Source organism: Furipterus horrens, unplaced genomic scaffold (assembly GCF_987537825.1).
Source record: "Furipterus horrens unplaced genomic scaffold, mFurHor1.1.pri manual_scaffold_3, whole genome shotgun sequence".
NCBI classification, from domain to species: domain Eukaryota; kingdom Metazoa; phylum Chordata; class Mammalia; order Chiroptera; family Furipteridae; genus Furipterus; species Furipterus horrens.
In genome coordinates this window covers 80,225,759-80,244,332 of record NW_028327173.1, presented here as the reverse complement: position 1 = coordinate 80,244,332, position 18,574 = coordinate 80,225,759, and the positions used below count along the sequence as shown (strand labels likewise).

Sequence of the window (18,574 nt, the reverse complement as noted above, 5' to 3'; positions counted from 1 at the left end):
TTGCCTTTCTTTGCACATGCTATTTAGATGATTTTTGACACCATTGTCTAAACAATTCCTCATTCTTAAAAAGCTTACTCTGAAGGACATGATCTTAAAATCTTCTGACTGCCTTTCCCCCTAATCAATCTCATTTAGATGCCCCTTCTCTGTGGTTCTCTGACACACAGGTATCATAAAACTTAACACAGAGTAATGGTTGAATTTGTTGTCTGTTCAGCACAAGAGACCAAAGACCGTATCTTATTTGATGTTTTATCCTCAATACCTAGAGCAGAATTTCACATATAGTAGGTGTTCAAAAACATTTGTTGAATTAATGAAGAATGAAGAAAGAGAGGGAGAGGGGGAAAGAGGAAGGAAAAAAAGAGGGGGAAGGGGAAGGGGAGGGAGAGGAAGAGACAAAGAGAGAAAGAGTGCGATCAGAAGAGAAGACCCTGAAAAGACCAGTCAGAACTGGAGCAAGAATCCAGACCTCCTAATTCTCTGATGCATCTTCTTCCAAATCGATCCTATAAATGTTTTTCCAAGGATCTCTTCTCTTCCTCTCTCTATCATCATCTCCTGCTAGAAGACCTCCTCTAGTTAGTTGCTAACTACTCTCAAGCCCCTATTTTCTATCAACTCTAGACTTATATATTCCAATTATCTGCTATCTAGATGTCCCACTGGCAAATCAAATTTTAAATAGTAACAAGAAATAAAATAATTAACATTTCCCCCTGCCCCAACCACAAGAGAGAGAGAGAGAGAGAGAGAGAAAGAGAGAGAGAGAGAGAGAACCCAACCTCCTCAGTCAACTGTAGCCTCCCTGTGTCCATTCATGCAGTCACTGAGGCAGCAATGTGGAAGTAGTTAGCATTCAATTTTTTTTTAATCATCACTTCTCTGCCAGGATATATGCCATGTATTTTACATGTTTTACCTCATTTAACCCTGCCAACAAAACCCTGTTAGGAAATCCTATAACTGGAACTTGGAAAGGAGTAGGGAAAAAAATAAAGAAATTCAAAATATTTGCTTCTCATGCTTAGCACCACTAAGTGCCCTTTCTCTTGAACTCCCCAAATACAAGCACACCAAGACCTACTGATTGTTACACCCATCCTTCCACTGAGTGCCATCAACCTAACCTGGACCTTCCTAAACTCTTCTGGGCTTTTGCAATAGACCCCTAGGTGGTACTCTGTCTCCAACGTCAACCCAATCAATTCTATTCTCCACTTTGTCAGAAGAATGAACGTTCTAAAAGCAAAAGTGACTTCTGGTTCCAAATAAGATGGGCAGATTGCACAGGGTAGAGGCTGATGCACCTCAGAATTATGCCCATTAACTAACACAAGCATGTATTCAGGTTAACACTTGAAGGAGAAAAGGAGGTTAAGTCTCAGGAGGAAAAAAATAGCAGACTGAGACAGGAGAGGTCCAATGGGTACAAGATGGGGAGTGATTTGGAAAACAATGAAGTTATTGATAAGTCTCAGATAGAGAAAACTAAGTTTATGTAAAAATGAAGGCAAACACTATAAGAATAAAATAAAATATATATTTTTTAAACCAGCAACAGAAAATTCAACCTATACAAGAGAAGGAAGGAAAGGGGTTAAAAAGAAAGATATGAGCAAAAATAAAAACAAAATTCAGGATCATATTTTTCAAATCAGACAAATGGAATGTAAGGTAAAAATCATTAAAAATGACCATGAGAGACATTATATACTGGGAAAAAGAACAACTAATAAAGAAGGCTTTATGATCACGGACATACATGCATCTAACATAACATCCTCAAAATATTTAAACGAACAACTACGGAGAAAATTAGATAAATCAAAAATATAGTTAGCAAACAAGGGGGAAGAAAGGAAAGCTTAAAAGTTCCCCATGTTTCTAGGAATTAAAATACTATCCAACAACCTCTGGAGTAAATGAAACGTAAATTACAAAATACCAAGTTAATTAATAATAGAAGTATTATATATCAAAATTTGTGTAGTGCAGCTAAAACATGAGGATTCACCTCAAGTCCTTGGCTGACTGAGTAGCCTACAGCTGTTGTGGCCGTATCCATATCAGCAAACTGTAGACGAGGAGAATTACCAGGGTTAAAGAACCAGTGCCTAATTCTTTAGGGTATATTCATTAGGATAATATGACAATCCTAAAAGTGTATGCATCTAATAACAGGAAAAAAAGTTTTCAAATCAATGATCTAGAAAAAGGAGAGCAAATTAAACCAAAAATAAGAACAAAGAAGGAAATAATAAAGAGTAGAAATCAATGAAACAGAAAACAAACAATAGTTCATTCTTTCTAAAGAGTAATATAAGTAATAAAACTCCTAGCAAGCCTAATCACAAAAACAAGAAGAGAAAACAAAATATTCAATATTAGAAATAGAGACGGGAAGATCATTAGAGCTCCTATTGACACTAAATAGATAATAAGGAAATGTTATAAACAACTTGATGCCAGTAAGTTTGGCAACTTAGATAAAATGAACAATTTCTTTCTATATTTCTAGAAAACAAAACTTACTAAAACATAAACAAAAAAACAAAACAAAACAAAAAAAAACAAAACCCAAACAAGCAAGCAAAGTAAATAGTTAACAATCTGTTAAGAAACTGAATTATCAAAATTCTGGACACACTAGTGCTTTCAACTGCTCTGTGCCCTGACCGTGGCAGTGCTTAGGCAGCTCTACACACGCACTGAAACTCACAGCACTGAGCAACAACAGCAGCAAAGATGTTTTACTGTATGAGAACTTAAAATTAGATTATGTTTAGAACCTTTGCACAAAGAAAACTCCAAGCCCAAATGGTTTCACTATTGAATTTCACCAGCTGTTTTAAAAATAAAATATTATAAAAATTCTTTCAGAAACTAGTGAAGACAGAAACATTGCACCACACAATTTATGAAACCAGTTTAACACCAATACCAAAACCCAGTAAATACTGTACAACAAAAGAAAACTATAGACAAATATTCTCAATGACATAGTTATAAAAATACTAAGTAAAATATAGGCCAAGAATCCAGCATTAAGTGAAAAGAATAATACATACTGACAAGTTTTTCTTATCCCAGGAACTCAAGGTTGGTTTAACATTTAAAATCAATTAACCTAATTTATCAGAGGAAGGGAAACACTATACAACATCTCATTAAAGGCCGAAAAGGAACTGCACAAAATTCAATATTCCACTGCTGATAAAAACACACACACAAACCTCCCTCAGAAAAATTAGAAACAGAAGAAAACTTCCTCAATCCAATAAAGGGAAACTATGAAAAGCTCACAGTTGCTATCATACTTAATGGTGAAAGAGTAAAACCTTCCCCCTTAAGATAAGGAACAAGGCATGGTTATCCACCCTCACCAATAAGGGAATTTAGCAGTCCACAAGATATAAGGTCAATATACAGAATTTAGTTGTATTTCCTTATCTAAACATTAAACAATTTGAAAATTAGATTGTAAAAAATTAAATTTCTTATCAAAAAACACAAAATAACAGTTGAATTTTATAACAGACATGGCCATGTTCCTACACCAAAACAGAGAAACAATACTGAGAGAAAATAATAAATAACAGAACAAAGAGATATACTATGTTTTGGGACTGGAAGTCTCAATATTGTTAATATGCCAAATTTCCCTATTATTGATCCCTGACAATTCAATGCAATCCCAACAAATTTCTCATTAAAAAAAATTTGTTAGTTCTAAAATTTATATGAAGCTCTAAAGGAGCTAGAACACCTCAAATAATCTTAAAAGAGAAGAACAAATTCAGAGGACTCATACTTCCTGACTTACCATAAAAATATTTTAATCAAGTCAGTATAGTATTGACATAATAAATACAGCATGCAGATCAATGACAGAGAATAGTATTAAAACATAACAAATACGGTCAATTCATTTTTGATAAAGACACTAAGGCAATTTGATGAGAAAATCTTTTCAAAACTGTTTCATACATTACAAAAAATATATGAAAAAAATGAAGCCTGACTCTTACCTCATACCATATACTAAAATTAATTAGAGATAGGTCACAGACCTAAATGTTAAGGCTAAACTAAAATATTTCTGGGAGGAAACACAGAAGAGTATCTTAGTAAACAGAGGGTAGGCAAAAGTTTTATAAAGCCACAAAAAATATTTATCTTAAAAAATGATCTATTAGACCTCATTAAAATTGAAAACTGCTTATCCAAAAACAGTCACAAAAGTGAAAAGGTAAGCCAAACACCAGGGAAAATGTTGTAATACATATATATGGCAAAGAATATATAAAGAATTCTTATAAATCAAAAAAGGAAAGGCAGCCAATCTGATTTTTTAAATGGTCAAAAGCCTTAAACAGAACACTATGCAAAAGAAGATATACAAATGGCCTGTAAGCACATAAAAAAGATGCTCACATCATTAGTCATCAGGAAATGCAATTAAAACCATGTGATAGTACTTCATTTAACCACTAGAATAACTAAAATTAAAAAGAATGAGAACAAATGTTGGTGAGGATGTGGAGTGACTAGAACTTCATACACTCAGGGAAGAAGCGTACGATCCTGCAATCACTTTAAAAACAGACAGTTTTTTATAAAATTACACAACTACCCTATGTCCTAGTAATTTCACTCCAAAGAGAAATGAAAATAGATGTCCACAAAGAGACTAATACAGCACTGTTTATAGCTTCTTTCTTCATAACAGCCAAAACATGGAAACAACTCAAATGTCCATGAACAAGTGGTTGGATAAACAGTGGTATATATATACAGTGGAATGCTGGTCAGCATTTTTTTTAATTAATAAACTATTGATACATGCAACAATGTGGGGGAGTATTAAAAATGACATTGAACAAAATAAAGCATATACAAAAATGTACATACTAAATGATTCCATTTGTATGAAGTTAAAGGACAGATAAAACTCATCTATAGTGAAAGAAATCAGAACACCAGCTGAATCGAGGGGGAAGGGAATTGACAGGAACTAGGAATAAAGACTCTTTAAGGTGACAGAAATAGCCTATGTCTTGATTAGGGTGCTGGTTACACAGATGTACCTATTTATCAAAACTCACTGAACTGTACATTTAAGAGTATACATTCACTGCATGCGTATTCTTCATGAATAAAAATGATATTATTAGTTAAAGGAAAGACGTACTTTCCATCTGGAGGGTCTACCTGGGAATAACCCACATTCTTGGTAAAGAAACCGTGCACAGAGACATGCTTCAGTGAAAAAGGCTGTGCAAGGGCCACAGTAAGTGAGAAAAGCCAAAGGCAGAGGAAGAACAGTGGTCTGGCAGAGTGAGAAGAGAAATAGAGAAGACTGAGTCAGAAGGGGAAGGTACAAGCCAAACAGGAAGACACGAGTGAACTGAACGTAAGAAGAAAATAAGAGACATAAAATTGTGTTTCAAAGAAATCCAGCTACCACATTAAACCCCAAAAGAACTGAAGGCAGTTTCATTTGGAAATTGTCCTCTCTTCTCTCAACACCCCTGTTAATCAAATTGAAAGTAAGGAGACGGATTCAGCAGCGGTATGAGCCTGAACACAGCTCGCTTTCTTTGTTTTTAAGCAACCACCTTCAACAGAATGCCCTCCCAGGGCTAACATCTCACCTATGGCATCTGATTATTGATAAGTATTCCGAGGTAAGAGCAGTTTGCCATTTATATACTTATACGTACATGCTAGGATAATGAAATTCACAGTCTATTCATTCCCTCAGTAAGTGAATGAAACTATGATGATGTGTTCCTCCGAGGGAGTCTCCTAGTTAACTGAAGCCCAAGCTGGCCTCAGGAACCAGAGATAACATTTCTCCTCCTTCCAGCTGAATTAATAAGACAAGCAGGAGATGATTCACACGAAGAGCTGATGAAGTAATTAATGCCAACTCTCCTTCTCTTACTCATCCCCTCCAGTGAAAGAATCACGTAGAAGTATTAACCCTGGCTGAAAAAGATACCATGTCAGCAAATTAAACAGATAATGGAGCGATAAGGGATGAGTTGCCATCCAAACTCTTTGAATCCAGAGGGACCTCTACATGATTAGGTTCCAATAAAATTGTGCAAACCAGCATTGCTTCCTCTAGTTCCATGCTACAAGGCTGGGTTTACAGGAATAGCTTTCTGAGACATTCCTATAAAATTAGCTTACTCACCGAATTTTTTTTAAAAAGAGAACAGAGCCAAAAGACATCACTGGCCTCTAGTGCACATGTGTGTAGAGAATCTCTGAATTCAAGCTGATGCCGTGTAATAATGATTTGTCAATTTAGACTACTTGTGTGAGATTTGCTTATTCCAAAAGCGTCCTCTTGCTTCTACTGTCAGAGCTATCAAGAGAGAACCAAAGATTCAGGAAAAGGAAAGAATCTCGGAAAACATCTAGTTCAGGTGATTTGGGTGTGTGTTTATAGAGGGGGGGTGAATATTAAATTCAATTGGCTGCTTTTTCATACCGCACACTGTTCTCCCACCTGCCTCCTACCTGCTCTCACCCATAAAATGTGGCCCCTGAAACATCAACATCAGTAGCATGGGGAAATTTGTTAGAAATGCACATTCTCAGGCCCTGTGCTATTGAGTCAGAAACCCTGGAGGTGTGGCCCAGGAGTCTGCAGTTTCACAAGACTCCGGAGAGTCTGATGTCTGCTCAGTCTGAGCACCCACTGCCCTAGTGTATGCTCCTCTGCCCGCTGTTCCTTTGTTTTTTAATTAGAGTTGAAATTCAGTATTATATTAGTTTCACGTATACAGCATAGCAGTTGGACATTTGTATAATTTTCAAGTGACTCACTGTTTCTGAACCCCAACTCTCTTTGGTATGTTGGATGGACAAAAGTTAAGCTTCAACTGCCTTAGTTTTACAGAGCTGGGGTCCAGAGAGCTTACGTCACTTGCCCATAACCACAATATTGATTAGTAGCCAAGCCATCATTAAAAACAACTCTCACATGTATGGTATTTTATAATCAGTTCAAAATGGACTTAGAGAATAACATTGTGAGGTAGTCAGAACTACCCTCATTCACATGTGAAGAAGCTGGGCTAAGAGAGTTTAATGACCTAGTCTATCATAAAACGAAGTAACAGAGTTGAGACCAGACCCAGTGTTCTTACTTCTCTCGGTGAGGGCTTGGCAACCTTACAGTGTAGGTGCCAGTGTGCAAGCACCCACATGTGTGAGAACCTGCAGACTGAGAATGACGGTAAATAACAGGACTCATGTGTCTTAGCCCAGACTCTAATATAAGAGTAAAACCAAGTCAATCAAATGTAATAGTCCAATTTTGACTGGCCTCATCAACATGTACTACTGCTCCTCTGTAATTTCTCACTTCCACCCACTTTCATGAGCTAGCCCCCATATTACTAGATTTAGAAAAACATCATCTGACTGAAACGAAACACAGTGGGAAGGGCACTAACTACCACTAGCATTTGTAAAGAGCTACTCAAAGAGAGGGATGGCAAATTCCCTTAGGTCTTTCTGATGCATTCCTTTTGTTGTTAGACTTTTAGCAATTAAAAAAAAAAAAAAAAAATATATATATATATATATATATATATATATATACGTACACACACACATATATACACATATACATATGTATTCATTTTGGAAAATACAGAAATGACAAAGAAGGAAATAAAACTCTCTCAAATGACACTCAACATTTATCCTGTCTATTTCTAAAGCTAGCTATGTAATAGTTAATAATATCTAAACAGTAATTAATTAGTTTAAAATTTGGAATATGCCACATACTGTCCTAGAGTACATTTACATTATATACATTTCTGTTATGTACAGGCACTACAGTGTGGGCTATATTAAATAATAATGAAACAAGATACTTATGTTCTAATTCTAGTTTTACTATGTTCCAAAGAGGAATTATTCATTCAGTAGTAATAAATTACTTTTTCCCCTAGGTGAATTCCTCTCTAGATAAATTCTAGGAATTAAGAGCCATGGAACCTGCCAAATAATTGTCACTATCCAGTGCCAAGAAATCAAAGAACTATATTTCTCTAAACTCTGATCTCTGCCTGGTCCACAGCTTTGGGCATGAACAGGAGAGTCCTTTCAATTCTCACATAATTCCCTATAGCATACTCTCCAAAACCTCAACCTCTGCCCTAATCCAAGCCCCCATTATTTCTCACTTGGATAACAAAAGATCTTACAACCCTCCCTTTTGAATTCACCCTCCACACCAGGTCAGATGTAAGATACACCTGCATGTGCAACCAAAAATGATGAAAATAGCTTATACACTTTATTGAGCACATCTCGTGTGCTTGGCACCCCTGATATATGCTCTCCATATTTTACTGTATCTTTATAATAATCTTAAGAGGAAAATGTTCTTATTTTACTAATAAGAGTAAAGATAGAAACAGGGACTCTTGGGCTGAAAGAGGTTAAACTCGGGCTTAGAGAGGTTAAATAACTTGCTCAAAGTCACACAACTATAAGAGATGAAGCAGTCTGACTCTGGAACCTACACCATCTGTTAACTCAAAAATTTCATAACTATCTGCCATCAATAGCAGTAGTTCCCAACATCATATTTTAATCAAAACTTTTGCAGACTAAGAGCAATAGTTATTTCAGTCTTAATACCCATTGATCAAGAAAATATACAATGACCAAAAAGACAGTATTCATTTAGTAACTCTTTAAATGAATTTTTGGTTGGTGAGTCACAATATCAGCCAGCTACATACAAAGTGGGGCAAAAGTTGGTTTACAGTTGTTCATATGGGAAATATAACAATACAATAATTAGTAAATAATAATACAAGAATAAATTCTGTGTTTTGTGTACTCACAACTACAAACCTACTTTTGCCCCAACCTGTATATTGGGGAGAAAGCCCTATTTCTGTGTTAGTGATATTAATGATTAAGTCTACAGACACGTGTAGAACTTCCTTGTAAGAACTGTGTTCTCCTGTGTGTTCCAGAGTCTACCAGTTAGAAATCCCCAGTGCTTAAGATAAAGGCCTTAGTATGAAATGCCATGGGCCCCACAATTTATCCCCAACCTACCTTTCCAGCTGTGGTTGCCATCATTCTTTCAACATACGCCCTATGCTCTACCTCTAGTGTGGTAGGCAAGTATGCCCAAACTGTTGGACTTCATGCCTAGAGGGCCCCAAGCCATTTCCATGGCAGTTCTCTGCCTGAAGAATTCTCCCTTCTTTGAGGCACAGCTCAAATACCTCTAGCTCTGTGGAGTCATTCCTGACAACACCCCTACTCCCTCAAGGCACACATTTCCTTTATATGATCACAGCCTCTGTGAACAGCCCATTTATGACATTTAATACTGCAAAACAAAAAGATGTGCGAAAGTCTGACTACTCCTCTATTCTAAAGCACTGAAGGGAAGGGTGGTATTTATTCATCAGTGGCCACAGCCCTTATCCTCAGTTCTGTCATGTATGGTAAGTGTTGTTCGTGATTAGTAAATGAGTATCAGTGCCAATCTGGCCAGTGATTTTACCTGGAGAAGCCAGTTTGGAAAAGAGCACCTACCACTAAAGAAGCTTTACTTCAGTATGTTGTAATGGCTTATAATCTGTAAACCATAAAACTCACAGTGTCCTTCCTCCAAAGGTAGGAGGAAAGTACTCACACCAGGAATTAGAAGATTTGAGTTCAGGTTCTGGCTCTCCTACTAACCAACTCTGTGACCTTTAGGCGAGTCACATTTTCTCTGATCCTCCATTTCCTCACTGAATTTGAGGGGGGATGGTGTATGTTCAGTTCTTTCTTGCTGCAATCCCATGATTTGCAAATTCTATAGACCACGGTTGGCAAACATTTTCTGAAAAGGACCCAATAGGAAATATTTTAGGCTTTGCTGGCCTACAGTCCCTTTTGTAACTACTTAACTCAATTCTGTGGTTGTAGTGCAAAAGCACCCATAGACATTAGATAAATGAATAAACATCTCTGTGTTCCAATAATGCTTTATTTACAAAGAAACAGACAGCAGGCTAGATTTGGCTCTTGGGCTGATAGTTTGCCTACTTCTGGTGTGGACAAATGTCTCCATTTGCTATGGCATTCACAGTACTTGATCTGAATATAATTCATGGGATCTCTACCCCAAAGTCTCCAAGGGACTAATAAAGAGTACAGTGAGGAGAGGATACATAGCACCATTCCCCAACCCAGAACCCGGAAATGGGGAAAAGCAATTGCCTAGTCAGAGGTCTATTGTAAGAACAAGATTTAATGGATGAAAACATGCACATACACAGTCAAATGAAGAAAGCAAAGTACCACAACCACCACCACAGCTGCCCCCTTCCCTTGCCAGCACCTGATGAGTTATATTCATATATTTAAGAAAAAACTGTGTCACCAAAAGGCGGCATTGGCTGGCTCAGGGAAGGAGAGTCACTAAAGCTAATGTGTGCAGTGTCCAGCTGTCCAAGGGGAAGGTAGTAGCTTCACTAGAAGCCCAACCTAGCGAGATGCCTTATAGCCAATGACTGAAGTGTTTCTGGTCCCGCTAGAAAATCTACCCTTCTCCTGAGATGAACAGAGCAGCCTGCTACGTTAGCTGGGTACCACCTAACAGTGATGTATCCACTTCCTTGTTCTGACTCCTTGCTCAGCAGGCAACCATGTGACCCCATATAAAATGTTTCTTCAGCAAACACAAGTGTTGTGACTACTGCTGCTACCTGCAGCCAGAGAACAGCAATTTTCTAAGGTAAATCAATACAGTAGCTTCCAATTATGATTTACATCTCCACGCAGCTTGACACAGAAAATGTGCAGATCACGTAGGCCTGGGGATATGTTAGTGATGTTCTTCTCTGTGAATTAAGTTGCTGGCATAATGGTGCCAGCGCAGGCTCATATGTTATAGAGCTGAGAGTCAGCATGGCAAGCCCTGGACACAGCCTGCAGGTGGTGGGTATGTGGACCTCCAGCCAGCCCTCTCTGGCAACATAGCATTCACACCACTCCTAGCTCTGCTCATTCTCGACTGATCTCCACAGTTCTCATTAGGACAAGGGGGCCAAAGAACTCAGTGTTTCAGGACGAAGGTCATGTCTGCATTCCTAAGTATGGATAGACGATATAAAACTGGCACCAGGCTTAAATAAGTAATCTAAACACTAGGATCAATACTATAAGCACAGCCAAGAACTAAGAGCACACCCAATGACTCATAGGACCAATTAGTAACTGGCATGGCGGCCACATAAGGTGCAATAAAGTTTACATATGGCTTTTGTTTAAAAACCTAAAACTTGGTTGAAGAGTCAATGATGTCCAGAAAACGTTAGCTCTTTTGCCTTATCAAACTGAAAAACAAAGGCTCAGGACTGAAGTCAGAAAAGTTTTAGGCATAATGACAATGAACTTTGCCTATTAATATGTCTGTGTTAAAATGAAAGAGAGGGCACCAGAAGGTCGGTGCGTGCTTCCCCAGTTCACACCAGCAAGAGCAAGGCCAAACGCCCCCAGACTGAGGAGGGAAAGCAGAGCTAACTGCAAAGAAACAGAAGAATTAAGCACCTCCCCTCCTGTTAACCGTGGCAGGATCTGATTTCCTCCTTCTGTTCCAGAACTTCTAACCTACAGAAGAAACCACGAAGTGAGCAAGCCACTAGTTTCCAAGGAAAATACTTTCACATCTGCAGCATGTTTCGCTGGAAATGCTGTGTTCAGTTGCACAATCCAACTAGGAATTAAATATTATATGCTCGTTGGTAAATTATGAAAATGTAAACCAACAGCTACAGTGGAGACCATGTGAAATGCCAAGAATTTTAACACTGTGACTTTAGTAAGAAAGAACAATCCCCCCCTGCTGTTTGGTCCCCAGCTGGGTTTGTCCTTGCTAATAATATGCTCACATATGTGTGTGTGTACAGTGCATACACAAAGACGACTGTGCATGTTTGTTCCTAGTTTTTCACTTGGAAGGTCCAAGTAGGATTATCCTAAGTGCAGATATGCAACAAGATTAAAAGCTGTCATTTTTATAGTATTTTTACCCATCATCGTTTTGGAAGTGCCTTAGTTTTTTTGGCCACTGTACTTCTCGGAGAGTGCGTGTTAATTTCCCGTCACAGTTAGCACAGTGCCCTGTCCACAATGAATATTTAGTAGACATTTGTGGAATGGGTGACCTCACAATATCAGTTCCAATTAAGAGCAATCGACCTTTTAAGTTAATTTGCAATGTAAGCAAAATGCTGCATCACAGAAAATGTTTTGTAGTCCTCTATATTCTTATATAGAAAACTATTAAATATTTCTATACCAAAAACTCCCCAAGGCACAGTAAACATGCACATTTTCCTATATCCTCCAAAGCACCGGATGGAAGGGCAACTTCACTTCATTAGTGCACACTGAGAACACCTTTTCAATTCATGCTAAACAGCTAAATGTAGCAGTAGACTGTCAAAAACTGTCAAGTGAAATAATTATTGATTGGAGCGTTAAAATTAAAAATGAATGTAGGTTAATAGATGAAGCTGGCTTTAAGAAAAAAGCATACAATCTAAAACTAGAAAAATCAGACAGTGAATCTGCCAATCAGGCCTGTCAGGCTCAGAATGAAAGATTCAAAGAAAACAATGATAATAACGAAATGAAAATTAACCACACAACGGCCTTTGTGCCAACCCATGATAACTGAGCCAGGCTCTCTGGATGGCCGGCATCCCACTTTCCCCCGCTTCTTCAGACCCTAACATAAATGTCAGGAGCTGCCGTGAGAAGCTGAGACTGGTGGCCATCAGATCTGTGATCTCCATACTAATGAACAGAACCAGAGTCTCCACTCCATGAAAACCTTCTCCTTAGATAGCGGTGTATTTATGTTACTCATCTGTAGGCTGACCAAGCTCAAGTTTACACATATACATCGAGCTACAAATTCATACACATAAATCTGTGCCCAACATCTCCATTTCCCACAGTTCACATGCCCCAAATAGAACTCTGGATGCCACGACCACTGCCATGGCCCATTCTGGAACCAGTCTTCCCCTTCTCAGGGAAGGGCACCACCATCCTGGATTTGTCTAGTAGGCACCCTGGGTTTTTCTCTTTCTTTTCCTTTCTCCCTACATCTAATCCATCAGCAAGTCTCATATATTCCCCTGTAATGCAGAACTGAAATTCACCCATTCTCTTCTCCATCCCCACCACATCCCATGTAGATTATTGCAACAGCCTCCCTAACAGTCTCCCTGGTTGATTCTTCATCCTCCTACAACCATAGCACCAAAGCCTCCTCTTTAAACACAGCAGATGCCTTCACTCACTCTGCTTAAACATCCTCTATGATTCCTGTAATGGGTTGAATGGTGGACCCCTCAAAAGAGGTACTGATGTCCCAAAACCTGTGAATGTGACCTTATATGGAAAAGGTTTTTTTGCAGATGAAATTAAGTTAAAGGGTCCAAGATGAGATCCAGAATTACTCAGGTGCACCCTAAATCCAATAACCAGTGTCCTTATAGGAGACTGAAGAGGACAAGATACAGACACAGGGGAGAAGGCCAGAACTGCTAATTCATGCCTCCATACAGAACAGTATGGCTTTGTCAAACTTTTAAAGGGTAGAAGTTACGCAGGGGCTAGAGTGTCGCTTCCACCAGCCAAAGGATGTCTGGAGTCACCAGAAGCTGGAAGAGGCGAGGAAAGACTCTCCCCTGCTGCCTTGAGAGGCAGCGTGGCCCTGCAGACATGCTGACTTCAGACTTACCCCCTCCAGAACCATGAGAGAACAAATTCCTGTTGTTGTAAGCCATCAAGCTTGGTAATTTATTAGGGCAGCCCTAGGAAACTAATACAGTCTCATACCACATTTAGAATAAATTCATGTCCCTCTGCCCCTAGTTCCAGACACAACGCTGTTTTTGACCTCAGGGCCTTTGCTCAGCCAGTCTTCCCTAATTCTCATCCCTCGTATCTCACCGCCACCACTCCAACCTTCCAGTGCTGGCTCCTTCACATTACACAGGTCTATGCACAAATGTCATGTCCTGTGAAAGGCGTTCCTTGACATCCCCAGGTAAGAAATCCTTCTTGCTGCCACGATTACACTCTATCCCCTATTTTTTGTCTGAAAAGACAGTATGCTTACAGGTTTACTTGTGGTCTGTCTCCCTGCGAGAAGGTAAGCTCTCTGAAGGCAGGACTTACACTGCACTTGTTCTATCCCCAGTGTACCTGCTATGCCTAGCACAAAGGAAACAGCCAATAAATATCAGATTGTATCAGAATGAATTCATTATTTTTCTTTTCTTCTGCCAAATATAGAAGCCGAACTTGATAGCACCATCAAGAAATATTGGCTTCAGACTTTCTCTTTGTTACAAGGCAAGCATGCTACTATATTCTTAAGACGATCAGAGAGTTATAAGTACTCTCCCACTCTCTTATAGTAAAACTCAGTTGATCAAATGTGGCTTTTCCACTTTTGTTATTTGGGTCAAGATACAAAGCATAGTGTAAAGGCAAGGCCCAGATCAATTATCAACCAGCCATGTGACTTTAGGTAAATAATCGCCCTCTTTGAGTTTGAAGAAAGGAATGCTGAAACTTGCTTTGTCTACATCGGTAGGACTGCTACGAGAACTGATTAAGGTAATTTACTCTACAAAATATTTTTTCAGAATTGCACAGGCCAGATACTGTGCCAGCACTGTGGCACAGCTAGAACTCAAGACAAGAAATATCTGCCCTCATCAAGCATGCATGTAAGTAAACTGTAAAGTGTCAAGCAAATGTGAAAATATATGAGATTTGTGCTTGAAACATACTAGAGTCAGCTCCCCATTCCCAAACCATTCAAGTTTTCCTTCTGCTCTGCATACTTCTTGATATAGATGTAAAGCAGAAGACAGTTCTCTAAAGATAGCTGGTAGACTCTTCACTCACTCAGTTACACACATCCCAAATGCTCATCTTTCTCATGCTGAACAATTTTTAATATAGAAGAAAACAGGAGCTGCCATGAACAGGGTGACAGCATCTAGTCAGTCATCTCAAAAGTGGGTGCTACAAACCCAGATGTTATTTTTTCATTATCAAAATAAACAAGCTGTGTTTCAAATATGTACCAGGTACGTTTGCAGTGCCAACTTGCCAAGTTCATACGTGGCCATGCCACAGTCATTTTTAATCAGATAAAACTGGTAGCCCATGTGTCTTCTGTAACTCAGCCTTAACATCTTTTTTTTAAGTATATTTTATTGATTATGTTGTTACAATAGTTCCAATTTTTTCCCCTTTGCTCCCCTCCGCACAGCACCCCCCTCCCCAAGCAATTCCACCCCCTCTTAGTTCATGTCCATGGGTTGTGCATATAAGTCCCTTGGCTTCACCCTTTCCTATATTATTATTTTTTATTAAATTAATTAATTCATTTATTTTTTATAACAACAAAAAATAACAATTCCCCCCTCTCAGACTTAAGACCCTTTATAATCTTATTAAGGACAATGGGCAAAGGTTTTGTATTCCTTTAGCTGCTTCAAGCTAGACATGGTTGTCGTCCTACCTACCCTTGGGTCCAGAAATTCCTAATAAGAGTGGGGGTGTAGCAGGAGGGTGGCCTTCCCACATGGGGAAGGATCTTGCAGACTCCAGGTCCGTTGGCTGTCCCAAGCCTTAACATCTTATCCTCGAAATTACCCATATCTTTCGATTCTAAATTAGTAGGCTCTTACTGACTTTTTGATGAACAGAGAAGTCTTTGAAGATCTAATGAAAACTACAGTCCTGTTCCCAGAAAAACACATAGGCCTATAACGTCAAACTGTGATATGCCTATGAAGGAGCCATGGAACACCCTGAAAAAAGTTCAATGATCAGAAATGAAGAATTCCCAACCACCTTGCCTAGTGTCAGCACAGCCCCCTCACCTGATCACCCCACGCATTTCTCTCCCCTCCTCTGGGTGGCCTACAAATCAGGCGCCAACAGTCGTCCCGTCGTCTCAGGAGCTACACAGCATGCGCTGACGGGGAGGGAACAAGAGCCGGAGGTAAGGGCTCCAGCACCCGGCATGCGGTTTCCCACTGCGGCTGCAGAAGTGGGGTGTGCGGACCAGCCCCAGGAGGTGCCGTTCTCCACCCGCGCCTCCCGGGGCGACGAGCGCCCGGAGCTAGCAATGATTGGAAACTAGGAGAAAATGGAACTCTTAGCTTCTAATGTTACTAAAATGTCCCGATCTTTTTAAAATTCAAAATGCATTTATATGCTTGGTATGTGTGAAGTTATAAGGAAGAGGGTGTATTTATACAGATAAAGGCCAAAGGAGTCTAGCTACAAACAAGATGGGTTTTGTTTTGTTTTTTTCATTTTTGTTCAGCATAACTGATTCCGTACATTGAGCCACCTAACTATTGTTTTACTTGGCTATGTGTATATGGGTACTGAGTCCACAGTAAACAATGAAAAATTCTAAAATAACAGGAAAAATCTAAAATTATACAGAAACAGTGCATCAAATTATAAGACCTCTGATCCAATACAGAAACCAAACCTGATTCTGTATCAGTTTTACCAAACACTATATTTTCTACGATAAAAATTCAGCTTTACCAAACACTATCTATATTTTCTACGATAAAAATTAAGATTTGTCAAGTCTGTTAATGCATCTAACTTGCTAAAGTTGAACATATATTGTTTCTTGCCTCACTCAATGTATGAAGTATAACAATACTAGGTGTTCACTCTGCTCCAAAAAGTCTCTTACATTTAAGAGTTTAAACACACTCAACCATAAATAAGATTTTTCTTCTAAAGAAGGTACAAGCCACTTTTACCTAAGAACTTTGAATGTGTATAGATATGCATAAAGTCGTCTTTAAGTAATGTTGGTATGCTATACTTAAAATATTTAAGCTATGTTCATATAAACATTTATGCAAGCTTTTTGGAAGTAAAAAAGAATCCTAAGGATTAAATAAGTTAGTGCCATGATTTATAAATTATTTCAACTAAAAATTCTAAACTTTGAATTCTTTATTTTTCAATAGAAGAGGGCATTCCTTCACAAAAAAGAATGGAATACTATATTATCCTTCTTTCCTACTTTAAGATCTCAGGTGTGCCATCTCTGGAGACGTTTTAACTTTATAAAAAATTTACCTTTTTGTGAGCCTTTAAAAGGCAATCTATATGCAGTTAAAACGAGTTCACTTAGCTACAGAGATCCCACACATAATTTATTACTACAAATCAACTACAAGAAGTAAGCTACAATTATCACTTACTCCTAAAAGAAGAACCAAGAGATAAAAGTCAAATACAATCTTTTATAAAGAAATTAAAATTGTTTTATGTATCATCCTTTAGTTAAACCTTTTATTTTTGTATCTAGCAAGTTTTCCTGTGTAGACTAAATTTCCTAATGCTTTTCAGGACAATTTCCCTGCATTCAACAGAACAAGTTCCAATGTTTAGTCAGAAAAAAAGGCTCTGGAGCATTAAGATAATTACACAATTTTTACTTCTAAGTATATACATTTTTAAAATTAATACCATAGTATACACTTCCTTGCATAGAATGAAATTTAAATTACAAAGAATCTGACTTTCAAAATCCATGAATCCAAAAGTCATTAAAAAATAGCCCAGGAGCCAAGTAGCTTCACTAAATATTTATCACAGTATAACATTTCTATAATATGAAAGTTTCAGGCCATCATTTAATTTCATATTCATGCCCATTTTTATTCCTGTCTCTTAGCATAAAACTAAAGCATGTTGATTCTGGTACAAATCATAAAAGAGACTAAGAGGAAAGTTCAAAGTAACCTCAAGCATGATGAGTTCATGTTCAAAAGATTTTTCTCATGGTAATAACATTTAAAGCTTTGACTCTGTATGACTCACATGTTTCAGACTGGAAGTTTAGCCAGATCAGCTATTCCAGCCAGGTGAGGAAAGAACTTCAATTGTCCTAAGCACAAAGTGAAAGGTCATTCCCTTTCAATGTGGCAGGCTAATAAACATGGACAGATTTCACAAGAAACTGACAAGGTGAGGAGAAAAAAAATCACAAGCCTCAATCTATAGAAAATTCATGAAATCTCAGCAAGTTCTTTAAGTATCATTTTGATTAATGGGAAATCCAATAATGCCCCAAGGCTTTCAGATTCTGTGGGCATCAGTTTTCTTCCAAGCAAAGGAGCTGAAATCTCTTCCATAACAATGGTCTCTAACCAAATCAAGTGTTCATTGCTGGGAGACTATCCAGTTTACTCCACTACAGTCAGAGCAAGCCCCCCAACACATTAAGGTAAAAGCAGGCATTGCAGCTATTTACAACCTCACTCTGGTATAAAAATCCCGTGGGACAACTTCTGGGACAGACCAGTGTTGTACTGGATGTGCAGTAGTCAGGCAGCACTTTGTGTTAGGGCTGTGCTATTAGGGTCTTTCCCACCAAGATCTGGGCCCAGGTGTCCCAGACCCACTAGAGACAGACAAGAGCAGGAGAAGTTCACACCAGCCT

General features: G+C 38.4%; 1 protein-coding gene across 3 annotated transcripts in view; it reads right to left on the bottom strand.

Moving 5' to 3' along the window:
• The window catches only part of ATXN1 (ataxin 1), a 380,795-nt gene that overhangs the window by 329,176 nt on the left and 33,045 nt on the right, over nucleotides 1–18,574 (bottom strand). The window lies entirely within an intron of this gene.